Below are 14,679 nucleotides of genomic sequence, written 5' to 3'. Positions count from 1 at the left end.
AAGACAGAAGTTTAAAAAAGTACTTATTTATTCAAAACTGAGGAAAATATTTTAAATGCTGTTAATAAAAACGCACATACATATATTGGGATGGTGGTAGAGCATGCAATATAAAGTAACTACACAATGTTTCTTCGAACAACATGTCAATATATGTACAATACTATAGCAACACTCAATGTTCATGGCATATTTGAAAGCACTTTTCAAAGCTTTCTATGCTCTTCGAATGCAGTACCAGTACTGGCAACTGATTCCACTCTTTTATCGTTTGTGTTGAATACCACCCGTAATACGGGAGTAAATCTTTGAAACTTCGACACCAATACATAAAATATTTTATTCATTTTAGCAAAGGTAACCTACGTGAAGCATGAAAGAGAGGCTTTTAATTCCAGGATTTAGCAGTTTGAAGTGTCCGGCTGCGACAAAAAGTTTATCGAAATGTGTAGTCGACCGAGCCACCTGCGCACTGGTAATATCCATAGTATTCAAACGCTTCAATATATTCAGGAAGGGCAGTAATGTGTGCGAGATCACCTTCAGTATTACCTGCGGTAGATATTCAATAAGCATCCATCAACATATGTTATCGAGATTGTGAAAGCGCAACAACGACCATAAAACTTGTTGGGCAAATATTATTATTTTGTACTCATTAGAACACCTGCTGTCAGTCACAGGGATTGTCAAACACCGTGGCGTCAACGTTTTTTCCCCAACTTTGGGGTAATGAAATAACCTTTAAGCAATAGGTCGCAGGTTTGGTCCTTGCCCGCGGTAAGTTATCCTTACGTCCCCTTTCCCTTCTCGATATTTAGATTACAATTACGTATAATAATATCCTAGATATTTTTTGGCATAATTGTCTGTTTGTTCTCATTATTCCTCTGCCTTACAAAGAGAAAAGAGCCCTTAAACGTATAAGATCTCAGGAACAAGTTTTTCCATTGTAATACTTCTAATTTAGCCTTTTGTCTATAAACCTATATACTCTATACCTGCTGCCATAAATATGGTAGGTTCAATGTAAGTGTGAATATGAAGGAAGAAAATATAGAGAGGAAGAAGAGTGTTGACAGGGTGCCACTGCATCAGAAGTTAAAGTCTTCTTTCATGACATGGACGCCAAGTTGGCTGCACGATTTGAACGCCAGCTCGCGGTTGCCTTCGACGTTTTCACACAAGTTTGTATTCTCTTGCTTATTTTCAATTCCTGTCCCTAGGTTTTCCCATCATATAAAATTCGCAGTTGCGAGACAGCGCTTGTCTCCTGTGTTCGTTAAGATGAAGCGCTTTCTTCTGAGCGTCACTAAAAACCGGGTGAACAACTGCTCCGTGCGCTTTCCTGCTCTCACACTGAGTGCAAATACAACATTTTTTTTTCTAGAGCGAAAGCTAATGTGATGTGTATTGTAGTGTAATGTGAGATGTGCAGTTGTCCACCGGTGCCGGTGTCCATACACTATCACTAAAAAACACTAAGTAAATAGAAACACAAAGAACTTAATGAGATTCTATCTCAGTTTCCATACGTGCCAATGCAGTACTCTGCCTCTGAGCCACGCTGCATGGTCCCGGAAATTAAGAAGCAAACTTGCTTTAGGCGTGCTTGACGGCGCAAAAGGAATTACGTTAGTATAAGCAATGAAGTGTTGCAGAACACAAAAAAGCCCCTCCACGAATTTCCTAAAGAGTGGGTCGCCGAATGCTGTAACTTATGACCAAAGCTTCAGGCATTATTCTTCGTCGTCGTCGTCACGCAGACGTTCGAAAAAAACCATTAAATTCCATGCAAGTGTGTAGTGGGTACCACGTTTCTCTAAAATATGGTGAACGATGTCGTATCAATAAAATTTCATCCTTAACGAATGAAATTGTATTGAGCTGTGGCGCCTCATGTTTGGTATTCTGCCACAGGAATGTCTTTGATTCCACGTATAATCTCATTCAAACCACCTAATGGGTACCAATTCAGTGTTTACTTTAGATATTTTTGTTATTAAAATGAGGTAAAACCTAACGAATCTGTTCAAACTTGCTCTGATCAGGTCTTTACATGAGTCTGATATATGAGCAAAAAGGATTTTTCTATAGTAGTCTAAATAATAGCAATACGTGTATTTACCCTTTATGTTTTTATCTCCTATTCCTATAAAAAGGGGGCGGAATTCTTTAAGAGCCCAATAAAGTTTTTCATCCATCCATTCATTCTAACATTCCCGAATGACCTGTGAAATTTTCAACTGCTCCTTCTTGGTCGATCCCTCGGAGTGGGTACGTACCACTGGCTTTAAAAGACAAACAAACAAAATATTCTTCCTTACTACAAAAAAGACATAATTATTATTGCTCTTTTGAGTACCCTGCAAGTGTGCTCGTTTAACTTATAAAAAAAGACTGTTTAAAAATTGACTCTAAAAGGCCACTTTTGCAGCTGTCGCTGTGACTGTGCTGCGCATTACACGCAGGCATTGCGGATTTCTTTTTTTTATCGCTTGTTTCTTGTCTTCGCTGTTTTTTTAAAGCTGGGCTTCTTCACATCGACAATTATTGATCATGGTATCAGCCAAATTGGACAGGGGCACTAAAAAGAAAAAAAAACCCGTGTCTGCATGTTTCAGTGCAAATGTCGTCAAAAGACGATATTTTTGCGGCTGGAAAGAGTGAACAGAACATTTATTTCATGTTTTGCGTGAGAATATATGTGAATGGTATTCTGGAGGCGTGTGTTAGAGTGCCTTGATGCATGCAGTGGAAGCGAATGAGCACATCGAGGCACGCGAGACATGAGCGCTATCTGGCAGTCATCTTAAAAAACGACACGCGTGGCGCGTGCGCTCATCTTCGAGGCGATAAGGTGTCGGGTAGATATCACTACTGTGTCGTCTTAGCGAAGCCTTGGAAACACTTGCCTTTAATTTATATGTGGGGTTTAACGTTCCAAAACCACTATATGATTATGAGAGACGCCGTAGTGGAGGCCTCCGGAAATTTAGACCGCCTGGGGTTCTTTAACGTGCACCCAAACCTGAGCACACGGGCCTACAACATTTCCGCCTCCAACGGAAATGCAGCCGCCGCAGCCGGGAATCGAACCCGCGACCTGCGGGTCAGCAGCCGAGTACCTTAGCCACTAGACCACCGCGGCGGGGCACACTTGCCTTTTTGTGCATAGCGTTGCATTGTGAGCGCAGTGTGATAAACACTATGGCCATTAAAATTACCTATGTATGCATTTTGTAGTATAAAGAGACATAAATGGAATAATTACGTAATATTATTATGCCTCAGATATGCGCAATATTTGGTTTTTATTGACAATCGCGCAAGTATGAACTTAGAAACTTGAGCAATGTTGGTGGGCGCTGCGGATGGTGTTATCTATCTTGCTAGCTTCCGGCACTGTACTTGTTCGTTACTAACAGCGCAGCCACTATAACACAGAACACGCAACACGAGCGCGTAACTTCAACTAAACGTTTATTGCAAACGTCAGGGTTTATAAAAGGGGTGAAAAGAGAAAAAAAAGAATAATAAAATGTAGACAACAAAGAGCACATGTGCCAGTCCTGCACATTACCATCCGTGATTATTCATCACCCCATTCAAAAAACATAGTTCTTTCTGAGTCAGCGAGATAGAAGGTGCACTAATACACTCAAAATCATCGCGTGTCATTTCCGCCACTTCTACTATCAAACGGGTTAATAAATATCTGTCCTGATATGACACACACGTGTTATCGAAATAAGACACACAACCGCACTCCTTACAGTGGATCGCCAAGTGATCATCTGAAGCCTTCTGCACTTTATTGTGGTGCTCTTTTAGCCTCTCATTAATGCATCTTTCAGTTGTTCCCACATAAACAAGACCACATTACAAGGGCACTCTGTAAACAACTGACTGTGCACACTCAACAGATTTATTACGATTCTTAATTTGGCCTCCTATCTTTTCCTTTGAAACAGGACAAGTTTTGTGACATATTCTGGACAGTTTCTCAGGAGCACACATGACCACTCGGACGCTCACCATATTACCAATCTTTTTAAGATTGTGTGCCACACTATGGGTATAGGGGACAACAGCCGTTTTACGCCACTGCAGGGAAGTGTTAACACGCTGCCTATTTTGTTTCTTTAGGTCTCTATGTAGCGATTCAGCGACGCTTATAAACATTCGTTGCGGGTAACCTGCTGCCTTCAGTCGCAAAACCTGTTGCTTAAAGCTCTTCTTCATGAGGTGAAAACAGGACTTCTTCAACGAATTAAAAAGGCACATTCATGCAACAGACCTCTTCACTACTTTGGTATGGGTAGAAGAGAAAGGCAACAGTGGCTTCTTGCTCCTGGGCCCATAAAGCCAACAAACATGGTCATCCTGAAATTGCAACGAAAGATCTAGGAACCTGAGCGTATCACCATAGAGCACGTGTGCTCTTTGTTGTCTACATTTTATTATTCTTTTTCTCTTTTCACCCCCTTTATAAACTCTGACGTTTGCAATAAACGTTTAGTTGAAGTTAAGCGCTTGTGTTGTGTGTTCTTTGTTATAGTGGCTGTGCTTCCTAGCAAGATGGATCCTTACCAGCTGGCCCGATACAATTGTTTATTGGATGGTGTTAGATTTTAACCGTCTCGTGTATTGTTTCTATACAATCACTACGGCGTTTGTAACTCCGTTTGGTCAAACGCCCTCGATGAAATAAAACAAAAAAAACTAGAACGCCCGGGATTTCAACTTTCCGCTTCTTGAGGAAAGGTACCTTGCGCAGACTGTGTTCGGCGGTCCCATTTGGTCCCTTTTTTCGTGGAACAACCGCCTTTACGCATCGTGAGGTCATTGCAGTCTGCCTTGTGTTCCTCCTTTCGGTTCGGTGGCACTGAGTTGGTTTCCGGTGCGGTGTTAGGACAGCAGCGTTCCCAGGGAGGTTTTGCTTTGCCTTTCGGTATCAATACGCTGCCGGCTATTGGCCCTGCTCTTCCTGTTGCGCCTCGTACAAGGAGAGGAATCCCCCGCATGAACTCTGGCATAATATTTTCTAGGCACTAACCTTCGGTATTTAATGCCTAATGTGCACCTTAATCGGGGCCCACAGTCAGTAGTACTTCCTTCGTTTTATGGAACAGCTGTCGCGTTTTTTCATCATATCCAGTCGACTTGCCCTGAGGTTGATGTGTTATACAATCCTATCGTTGACAACACAGCCGCTTTGTTGCTCCCCTTAGTTCCTCCGGCACGCCGCACCCGCTCTAGTCGTGTGTCTTGGAGCACGCTGACGGCGTCATTTCTATCTGGCCACCTCCGGGACTTCATGTGGCGGTTGGGGAGGGGGGGGGGGTTCTTTCTACCATTGACCGCCTCAAAAGGTGGAGACGGGTTCAGTCATCAACATGTCCGAACTGCTCCCTACGGGAAACAAATCAGCATGTTTTAGGACAATGCGTCGTTGCTCGTGTTTTCTGGAGGGTCGTGCATGCTGAATTTCATGGCTTCATAGTAAACCACTTTGTTTCTTCTGGATGTCGTTCTCGAGGCCGCTTCGCCTGCCTTCTCATTGTTGCTGGTGCCTACTGTCTTTGGCGCAATCGCTGTGAGGCTGTTGCAGCTGGTCGTCGCCGCCTTGCTCTCTTCCCGATTTTGGAGCGACTCTACAGAGAAATACTATCTGTTTTGTCGGTGGAACTCTTCTTTCTAGGTGAGGAGCAATTCCTTCAACACTGGTCCTGCCTTTTTGTGTTCGTCCGTGAGAGACGTGTAAGGCTTGATTTTTTTTAAGGCCTGCCTGGTACTAGTAGGTTAATTTTTGTTTTGTACTCGCACAAATACCTTGTAAACACTATGTAAATATCTGACATATATATCTCTACGTTTTATTTGTGTGTTCTTCGTTTACCATGTATTGTGCATATTGACACGTGCGGTTCTTTTGGTTTACGAAGGAAGACGCTATCACTTTCTGTTAAGCGCAACGCAGGCCGCGTTTATCTTGTATGCCACTCTGGAACGCGTTACGACGCGTGTATAAAAAACTGACACGTGCGGTTCTTTTCGTTTGCGAAGGAAGACGCTATCACTTTCTGTTAAGCGCAACGCAGGCCGCGTTTATCTTGTATGCCACTTTGGAACGCGTTACGACGCGTGTATAAAAAGCCGGCGCAGTGCGCCACTGGGGGTCTTTTTTTTTCCGTCGGCCGACGACTGTTCACGCCGCTGTTGCTGTGAGTTGTGTTTGGCCCTGTTTTGCTGGGCACAAGTTCGCCCAATAAACAGTTCGCCTGACACCGCCCTGACTCCTGCGTGCTTCCTCTCAAGTGCTGCGTGTATCACAACCTCGTGACATCTGGTGGAGGTGCTTCTCTGTCCATGTACCGTACGCCCCCGTCCAGCCGTGAGCCAAGCCCAAGCCGCCGAGAGGACGACGCCGACCCGGTCGTTCGAGTGAGCCGAAGACAACAAGGACTACCGCCCGAATACCTGCCGCTCCCCGACAAGGACAAGAAAACAAAGGCTGCTACGAAGCCGGCATCCACGATGACGGAAGCAAGGTCTTCGGCAACCGTGGTCGTCAACCAGCCCAAAGAGCCGCCTACCTTCCGCGGATCGACCTACGAAGACCCGGAAAGCTGGCTTGACATTTACGACCGCGTCGCAGCCCTCAATAAGTGGGACCCGGACGAGAAGCTGCGTCATGTGTATTTTTACCTGGAAGACGCCGCAAGGACTTGGTTCGAGAACCGCGAGTCAACGCTTCGAACCTGGGACGACTTCCGCGTTGCTTTCCTGCGCACCTTTGCAAGCGTCGTGCGGAAGGAAAGAGCCGCATCACTGCTTGAAACTCGGGTGCAGCTCCCCAACGAAAACGTAACGATCTTCACGGAGGAGATGACGCGACTTTTCCGCCACGCCGACGCCGACATGTCTGAGGACAAGAAGGTTCGCCTGCTTATGCGAGGAGTGAAGCAGGAGCTCTTCGCCGGACTGATCAGAACTCCGCCAAAGACGGTACAAGAGTTCCTCTCCGAGGCTACCACGATCGAGAAGACTCTTGAAATGCGGACCAGCCAATACGATCGGCGCATGTCGCCAGACGTCGCAGAAGTCCGAGGACTCTGCCCCGACGACCTGCGCGAGACCATACGCGCTATTGTTCGTGAAGAACTGCGCCGCATGTTGCCATCGTCTCAGCCCCAAGTCGCCTCTCTCGAAGACGTAGTCCGCGAGGAACTACAGCGCTCACTAAGCGTTCCTGAACGGCCACAGCCCCAACCGGAGGCGATGACCTACGCCGCTACTGCACGACGACCTGTCGCCGCTCCTCGCCAACACCAGGACCCAACGTCTCCGCAGTTTCGTCGCCAGCCACCGCCGCCACCCCCGACGCCTTCCCGCTCGCCAGTAATCCAGCGCTCGCCGAGAAAAACTGACGTTTGGCGCACCCCGAACCACCGCCCACTATGCTACCACTGCGGCGAAGCCGGGCACACCTACCGCTACTGCCAGTACCGTGAGATGGGACTGCGTGGCTTTGACGTGAACGCGCCGCGTCCGCGCCCAGGTGAGCGACCTCGCGACATCGCCGACTACATCGCCGGATCGCAGTGGCAACAACGACGACCATCCCGTTCACCTTCGCCTGGCCGCTACGTCTCCCCGGATCGCCGCCAGTACACCGGCCCTAACCGGGGCCGATCCCCAAGCCCCTACCCGGGAAACTAAAGGCAGCAACCGATGGAGGTGCGGTTGCTGCACGACGCAATGCCGAAGATCCTCCTCCGCCGCCGCCGCCGCTGCCGATGACGACGACCACGACGCACGAACTTTCCCGACGTAGTCACAGTACGCCGCCTGAGCAGAGTCTTTACGACAAAGCCTCGCCGCCGACGTGACATAGCAGCACCGTACCAAGCCGACGCTGCCGTGATCCGACGCCCCGACCTAACCGGAACGCCAGACGACGAACCACCGACCTCGACGTGATCATCGACGGCCACAGCGTCACCGCCCTAGTCGATACCGGCGCCGACTACTCTATCATCAGTGGTCTCTTCGCCGCTAAGCTCAAGAAGGTAAAGACTCTATGGGAAGGACCGGATATCCGAACAGCAGGGGGCCACCTTATAACACCGACTGGAACCTGCACGGCAAGAGTCACGATTCACAGCCAGACGTATTCTGTGAATTTTGTGGTCCTGCAGCAATGCTCGCGAGACGTCATTTTAGGCATGGATTTCCTGGACCAGCAAGGCGTGGTAATCGACCTAAGATCCAGGTCAATCACGCTGTCCACGGATAATGCAACGGCGTCAGACTGCAACGTCGCTCACAATGCCTTGAATGTGACAGAAGAGCAGGTAACCATCCCGCCACTGTCGAGCGTCATCATTTCCGTCGGCACCAAAGCGTCTACCAACTTACAAGGTGTCATCGAAGGCGACCAGCACCTGCTCCTAAACCGTCAGATGTGCGTCGCAAGAGGCATAGCCAAGCTTCATAACGGCGAAGCCAAGGTAATGGTGACGAACTTCAGCAACGAATATAGGCACTTAAATAGGGGCACGACGGTAGCACATCTAAGCGAATTTCTGGAAGCGAGCAATGCCTTCGCCCTCACTGATTCTCAGGGAGCCGCAACGTCGACAGCAGTGTCCGCGCCCGCCTTCGACGTCAATCAAAGCCTTTCCAGGCAGCAACAAAAGGAGCTCAAAGCCTTACTCCACCAATACAAGGACTGCTTCTCGTCGTCGTCGAGGCTTCGTCAGACCCCTCTCGCGAAACATCGCGTCATAACCGACGAATATGCCCGTCCGCTCCGTCAGAGCCCCTACCGAGTTTCTGCACGGGAACGCGAGGCCATCAAGCAACAAGTCGACGAAATGCTGCGTGACGACATCATTCAGCCGTCTACGAGTCCGTGGGCATCACCCGTGGTGTTGGTGAAGAAGGACGGAACCCTACGTTTTTGCGTCGATTATCGTCGCCTGAACAACATCACGAAGAAAGATGTGTATCCCCTCCCACGGATAGACGATGCTCTGGACAGACTCTACAACGCCAAGTATTTTTCGTCGATGGATCTCAAAACCGGCTACTGGCAAATCGAAGTAGACGAGAGAGACCGAGAGAAGACTGCCTTCATAACACCAGACGGCCTATTCGAGTTTAAGGTCATGCCCTTTGGTCTTTGCTCGGCGCCTGCGACGTTCCAACGGGTTATGGACACAGTACTCGCAGGCTTGAAGTGGCAGACTTGCCTCGTCTACTTGGACGACGTAGTCGTATTTTCTTCCAACTTCGACGAGCACCTCCGGCGCCTTGAAGCTGTTCTTCGGGTAATCAAAGCCTCGGGACTTACCCTGAAGCCAGAAAAGTGCCACTTCGCCTACGAGGAACTATTGTTCCTTGGCCACGTTATCAGCAAGTCGGGAGTGCTCTCTGATCCACAGAAAACAGCTGCGATCGCCGACTTTCCTGCACCCACCGACAAGAAAGCAGTACGCCGATTTCTTGGCCTCGGCGCTTATTACAGGCGCTTCGTGAAGAACTTTTCGCGGATCGCCGAGCCACTGACCTACCTTACGAAGGCCGACGTCGACTTCAAATGGGAAACGCCGCAAGTCGAGGCATTTCAAGAATTAAAGCGACTCCTGCAAACGCCGCCAATACTGGCGCACTTCGACGAAGAAGCTGACACCGAAATTCACACGGACGCAAGCAGCACAGGGCTCGGCGCCGTGATCGTGCAGAGGACCGACGGACTTGAAAGGGTCATCAGTTACGCTAGCCGGTCACTTTCGAAGGCAGAAGCCAATTATTCCACGACAGAAAAGGAATGCCTTGCCATCATCTGGGCTACATCAAAGTTCCGCCCCTACTTGTACGGCAGGCCTTTCAAAGTCGTGAGTGACCACCACGCCTTGTGTTGGCTAGCTAACTTGAAGGATCCATCAGGGCGCCTCGCACGGTGGAGTCTCAGACTACAAGAATTTGACATCACTGTCGTCTACAAGAGCGGACGAAAGCACTCCGACGCCGACTGCTTGTCTCGCGCCCCTGTCGATCCGCCGCCCCAGGATGACAAGGACGACGACTCTTTCCTGGGACCCATAAGTACCGACGACTACGCGGAACGCCAACGAGCTGACCCGGAGCTCAAGATCCTCATGGACTACCTGCAAGGCAAGACCGCCGACGTGCCGAAAGTATTCCGCCGAGGACTGGCTTCGTTTTTCCTGCGAAACAACGTCCTCCTGAAGAAAAACTTCTCGCTGCTCCGCGCCGACCACCTCCTCGTGGTACCTTCAGCGTTACGTCCAGAGGTTCTGGAAGCATTACACGACGACCCGACAGCCGGACATCTTGGTGTTTCCCGCACACTGTCACGAATACAAGAGAAGTACTACTGGCCTCGCCTCGCTGCCGACGTCGCCCACTACGTAAAAACATGCAGAAACTGTCAGCGACGCAAGACGCCGACAACTAGGCCAGCCGGACTTCTGCAACCCGTCGAACCACCTCAACGGCCATTCCAACAAATCGGCATGGACTTACTGGGGCCGTTCCCGACGTCAACTTCTGGCAACAAATGGATTGTCGTAGCGACTGACTACCTCACCCGCTATGCCGAAACAAGGGCCTTGCCCAAGGGCACTGCCGCCGAGGTCGCCATGTTCTTCATTGAGAACATCGTCCTCCGCCACGGAGCCCCCGAGGTCCTCATCACCGACAGAGGTACGGCCTTTACGGCTGACCTAACGCAAGCGATCTTGAGGTACAGTCAGACAAGCCACCGCCGAACCACCGCGTACCACCCACAGACGAATGGCCTCACCGAGCGTCTAAATAAGACCATCGCCGACATGCTGGCCATGTACGTGGACGTCGAGCACAAGACGTGGGACGCCATACTCCCGTATGTAACCTTCGCGTACAACACGGCCGTGCAGGAAACGACGCAGTTTGCTCCATACAAGCTCGTCTACGGACGGAGCCCAACAACGACGCTTGACGCCATGCTACCGGTCGGCACCGACGAAGAAGACCTCGACGTCGCCAGCTACCTGGATCGCGCTGAAGAAGCTCGACAGCTAGCCCGCCTGCGTATCAAGAGCCAACAGACGGTCGACAGGCGCCACTACAACCTTCGACGACACCACACCGAATACCAACCAGGTGACTTTGTCTGGGTCTCGACGCCGATACGACGACGGGGATTATCTGAGAAGCTCCTGCGACGCTACTTTGGACCCTACAAGGTAGTCCGACGTCGTGGTGAACTGGACCATGAGGTCGTGCCCGATGGCTTAACGTCATCCCAACGACGCCGTGCACGACCCGAAGTCGTACACGTGGTGCGACTTAAACCTTATTACGCGCGCTGATTAGCTGTGACGCATTGTTAATGTAATTTATTGCATGTACTCTCTCTTATGTTCTGTCTTTAGCATCGGGACGATGCTTTTTCAGAGGGGGGTAGTGACACGTGCGGTTCTTTTGGTTTACGAAGGAAGACGCTATCACTTTCTGTTAAGCGCAACGCAGGCCGCGTTTATCTTGTATGTCACTCTGGAACGCGTTACGACGCGTGTATAAAAAACTGACACGTGCGGTTCTTTTCGTTTGCGAAGGAAGACGCTATCACTTTCTGTTAAGCGCAACGCAGGCCGCGTTTATCTTGTATGCCACTTTGGAACGCGTTACGACGCGTGTATAAAAAGCCGGCGCAGTGCGCCACTGGGGGTCTTTTTTTTTTTCCGTCGGCCGACGACTGTTCACGCCGCTGTTGCTGTGAGTTGTGTTTGGCCCTGTTTTGCTGGGCACAAGTTCGCCCAATAAACAGTTCGCCTGACACCGCCCTGACTCCTGCGTGCTTCCTCTCAAGTGCTGCGTGTATCACAACCTCGTGACAATATGTAGACACATCTTTTTGTAACAATTCTTGTGTATCTGTGTATGTTGTGTTCCGTGTACATATGTAAACATATCTTTTTGTAACAACTTTTAATGTTTGTGTGGATGTTGCGTTCTCTCGCGATGTTCTGTTGGATTGTAATTCATGTTCACTGTCCGTGAGAATAAGTTTCTCTAAACACAAACAGACCAACCAAAACGTTTGCGGCGGAGGTCCCCAAGAAAGACGATTGGTTTAAAATCACGGCATATCCACGGGTTAATTGATGATGCATGGAGCGAAGTTTCCAAGCGTTTTATTGGTGAACCGTGAATCATCTGCTGGCAGCGTCTGTCCGTTCGTCAGTCCGTCCGCACGTCTACACTTTTGTCTGTCTGTCAGTCTGTGCACTCATCCGTCCGTTAATTTAGTGAACACTCCGAGTACCGCCATCTCACATGTTCGCATCATATATTCATTATATACAAATACCGCCATCCAGCAGACATTCCAAGGACTAAAACAAGTGGTGGCTGCTACATACTTGAGACGCACGAGCCATGTCCTAATGAGCTTCACCCCTAAAACATAAGGCTACGCTACCGAAATACCATGTTTGTTCTCTTCATCCCCATATGTTACTTCGTTAGTAGCAAGACGTATTTAATTGAATATTTCTTGTTTGTTTTGGAGCATTCGAAATAAATGAGCTTGGTGCTGCATTACGTTATGTGTAGCTGGCAAGCACAAAATATTGGCGGTAAGCGTGCTATATAAAGCGTGCAGAACACCACCATGGCCACTCATTTCAACTCATTCCCTGCTCTGTTTAACTATGAAAATGTCGACTAGATAGCTGTAACGAAAATTTCCTCAGCCCATCGAAGCTACTAGCTGTACTTAATTTATATACTTTTCTGATTGACGAAGATTGTGGCGCTTTGAGATTGCTCTTGGAATGCTAGGCTGCTGACCTAAAGAACACGGGTTCGATCCCGCACATGGCAGTCGCATTTAGATGTAGCTGAAGAAATTGTATGTCACCAATTACTGGGCGATGTTGGTGCATGCTAAACAACACCAAATGGTCGTAATTTCCGGAACCATCCAGTTCGCGCTACTCAAACATATTTTTTAAATTTGGGGATTAATATGCCACGTATATTATTCTGATATAATTGCTGACTAAAATTTCTGGAAACTTTCCAAACACCTTAACAAAACAGCGAGCACTTTTGATTGATATCAATGGATATTCCAGCATGATTTACTAACTGGCTTTTTACGACCAGAGATAAGCAGTTCAAATGTGTATTTTAGATCACTCTCTACATAAAAAATGCTCCGTAAAGTTCATAACTTCAAAATTGGTGAAACGTTCAACACATATTCTTGTACGGAGGACAATTTTTGTGTATTTTAGGATTTGACAATGGCTTCAGAGCTACGAGCACTACAGTTGTTCGTTCCAAATATCCCTATGACTTTCATGCGGTATAAACAACAAAAATAAATCATACCCTCATTTTTAGGTTAGGAAGCTTGAGGAACTTCCAAAGATCTCCCAGCCACAAAGTTTCTATGTGGACGGGGAAGCCCTCCTGGTGCATGACGCCTCGGTGGACCGCGCATCGGAGGACGACGCATCGGTGGACGAGTTGGACTCGTTACACGATAGCGTGCACCAAATCTATGAGTTAGTCTGTGAGCACTGGCACCAAATGTGCCCTCATCTAGCATTATGCATAAAACAATAGCAAAAGCGGCTACAGCGAGAAAAATGCAGAAACTGGGAGCTTTAGTCATTCTTAGTACTACCAGAACGCTGCATAGTCCCTGTAAGATAGGCAGAACCTTATATACTGGTTTCAGCAAACCACACATGAACAAAAAAGTACCGTCAATGTTTACATCATTTCATACCAATCAAACTTAGTGTTGAAGATGCGACGTCATCATTAGCGTCTATAAGCATAAAAGAAAACAAGTCATAATAAAGGTGAATCTGCCGCAACATTAATAGTAAAATGAGTTTATATTTGCGGCTCTTAATCTGAAGCAAAGACGTGTCGTTTGCGGCATGTGGCTTCGCCACGTAGGCTTACGGTGCTCCGAGACGTCTGTATTCTTTCCAAGTCATCAATTTCTCGTGCTAAAATGAGATAACTAACATTTATGAGTCTGTCGGTCTATAATTTAAAGGTCACCTAGCATGATTCATGGACGCAGCATTTATTTAGTAATAAATCTGTTTTGTACTGCATATGGTACATGCAAGTACTACAAGCCTCCCATGTGGACCATCACTGAATGTATTTTTATAGTATCACATGATACGTCATAATTTTGTATTTGTGGTATGAACACTGTAATTTTCATCCGAAGCTATGGCACTTTACAACAAAAAATTTTATCGAGTAGGTGAATGGGCGATCTTCCCATATAAAATACTGCACAGCCATTTGATGAATATGTATGTTCTTACAATTTGTAATGCAGTCATTATGGCATGTAAGCTTGCCTTTTTTTTCATGATTTGATGTTTTAACTCTTTCATTAGTTCTTGCTCAATAAATGTCAAGCCAAAGCTATGATGTTTTATGTTAGAAAGGATAATGCCACCCTTTATTTTCCACTCCACGTAGTAAAGCGTTGCTATATGAAAAAGCTGGCTTTACCGAAATCGAGAGTAGTTGTAAGGGTAAATATTTTTAAAGGTGATGCTGCCCACAGTAATGTAGTATAAGAATTCTTCATGTTGACAAGAACATACTTAAAAACGT

At 47.7% G+C, this 14,679-nt stretch overlaps 1 long non-coding RNA gene across 1 annotated transcript; it reads right to left on the bottom strand.

Annotated features, from left to right (window-relative positions):
• Window positions 1-315: 315 nt before the first annotated feature.
• On the bottom strand, window positions 316-13,713 carry LOC142767340 (uncharacterized). The gene is made up of 2 exons (XR_012884827.1): window positions 13,417-13,713; window positions 316-552 (listed from the first exon to the last, which is right to left on the bottom strand). It is a non-coding gene; the product is annotated as an uncharacterized LOC142767340 (long non-coding RNA).
• Between the last annotated feature and the right edge of the window lie 966 nt (window positions 13,714-14,679).

Source organism: Rhipicephalus microplus, chromosome 7 (assembly GCF_043290135.1).
Source record: "Rhipicephalus microplus isolate Deutch F79 chromosome 7, USDA_Rmic, whole genome shotgun sequence".
NCBI lineage: Eukaryota > Metazoa > Arthropoda > Arachnida > Ixodida > Ixodidae > Rhipicephalus > Rhipicephalus microplus.
The sequence above is the reverse complement of the archived record's forward strand: the minus strand, read 5'-3'. Positions and strand labels throughout refer to the sequence as shown.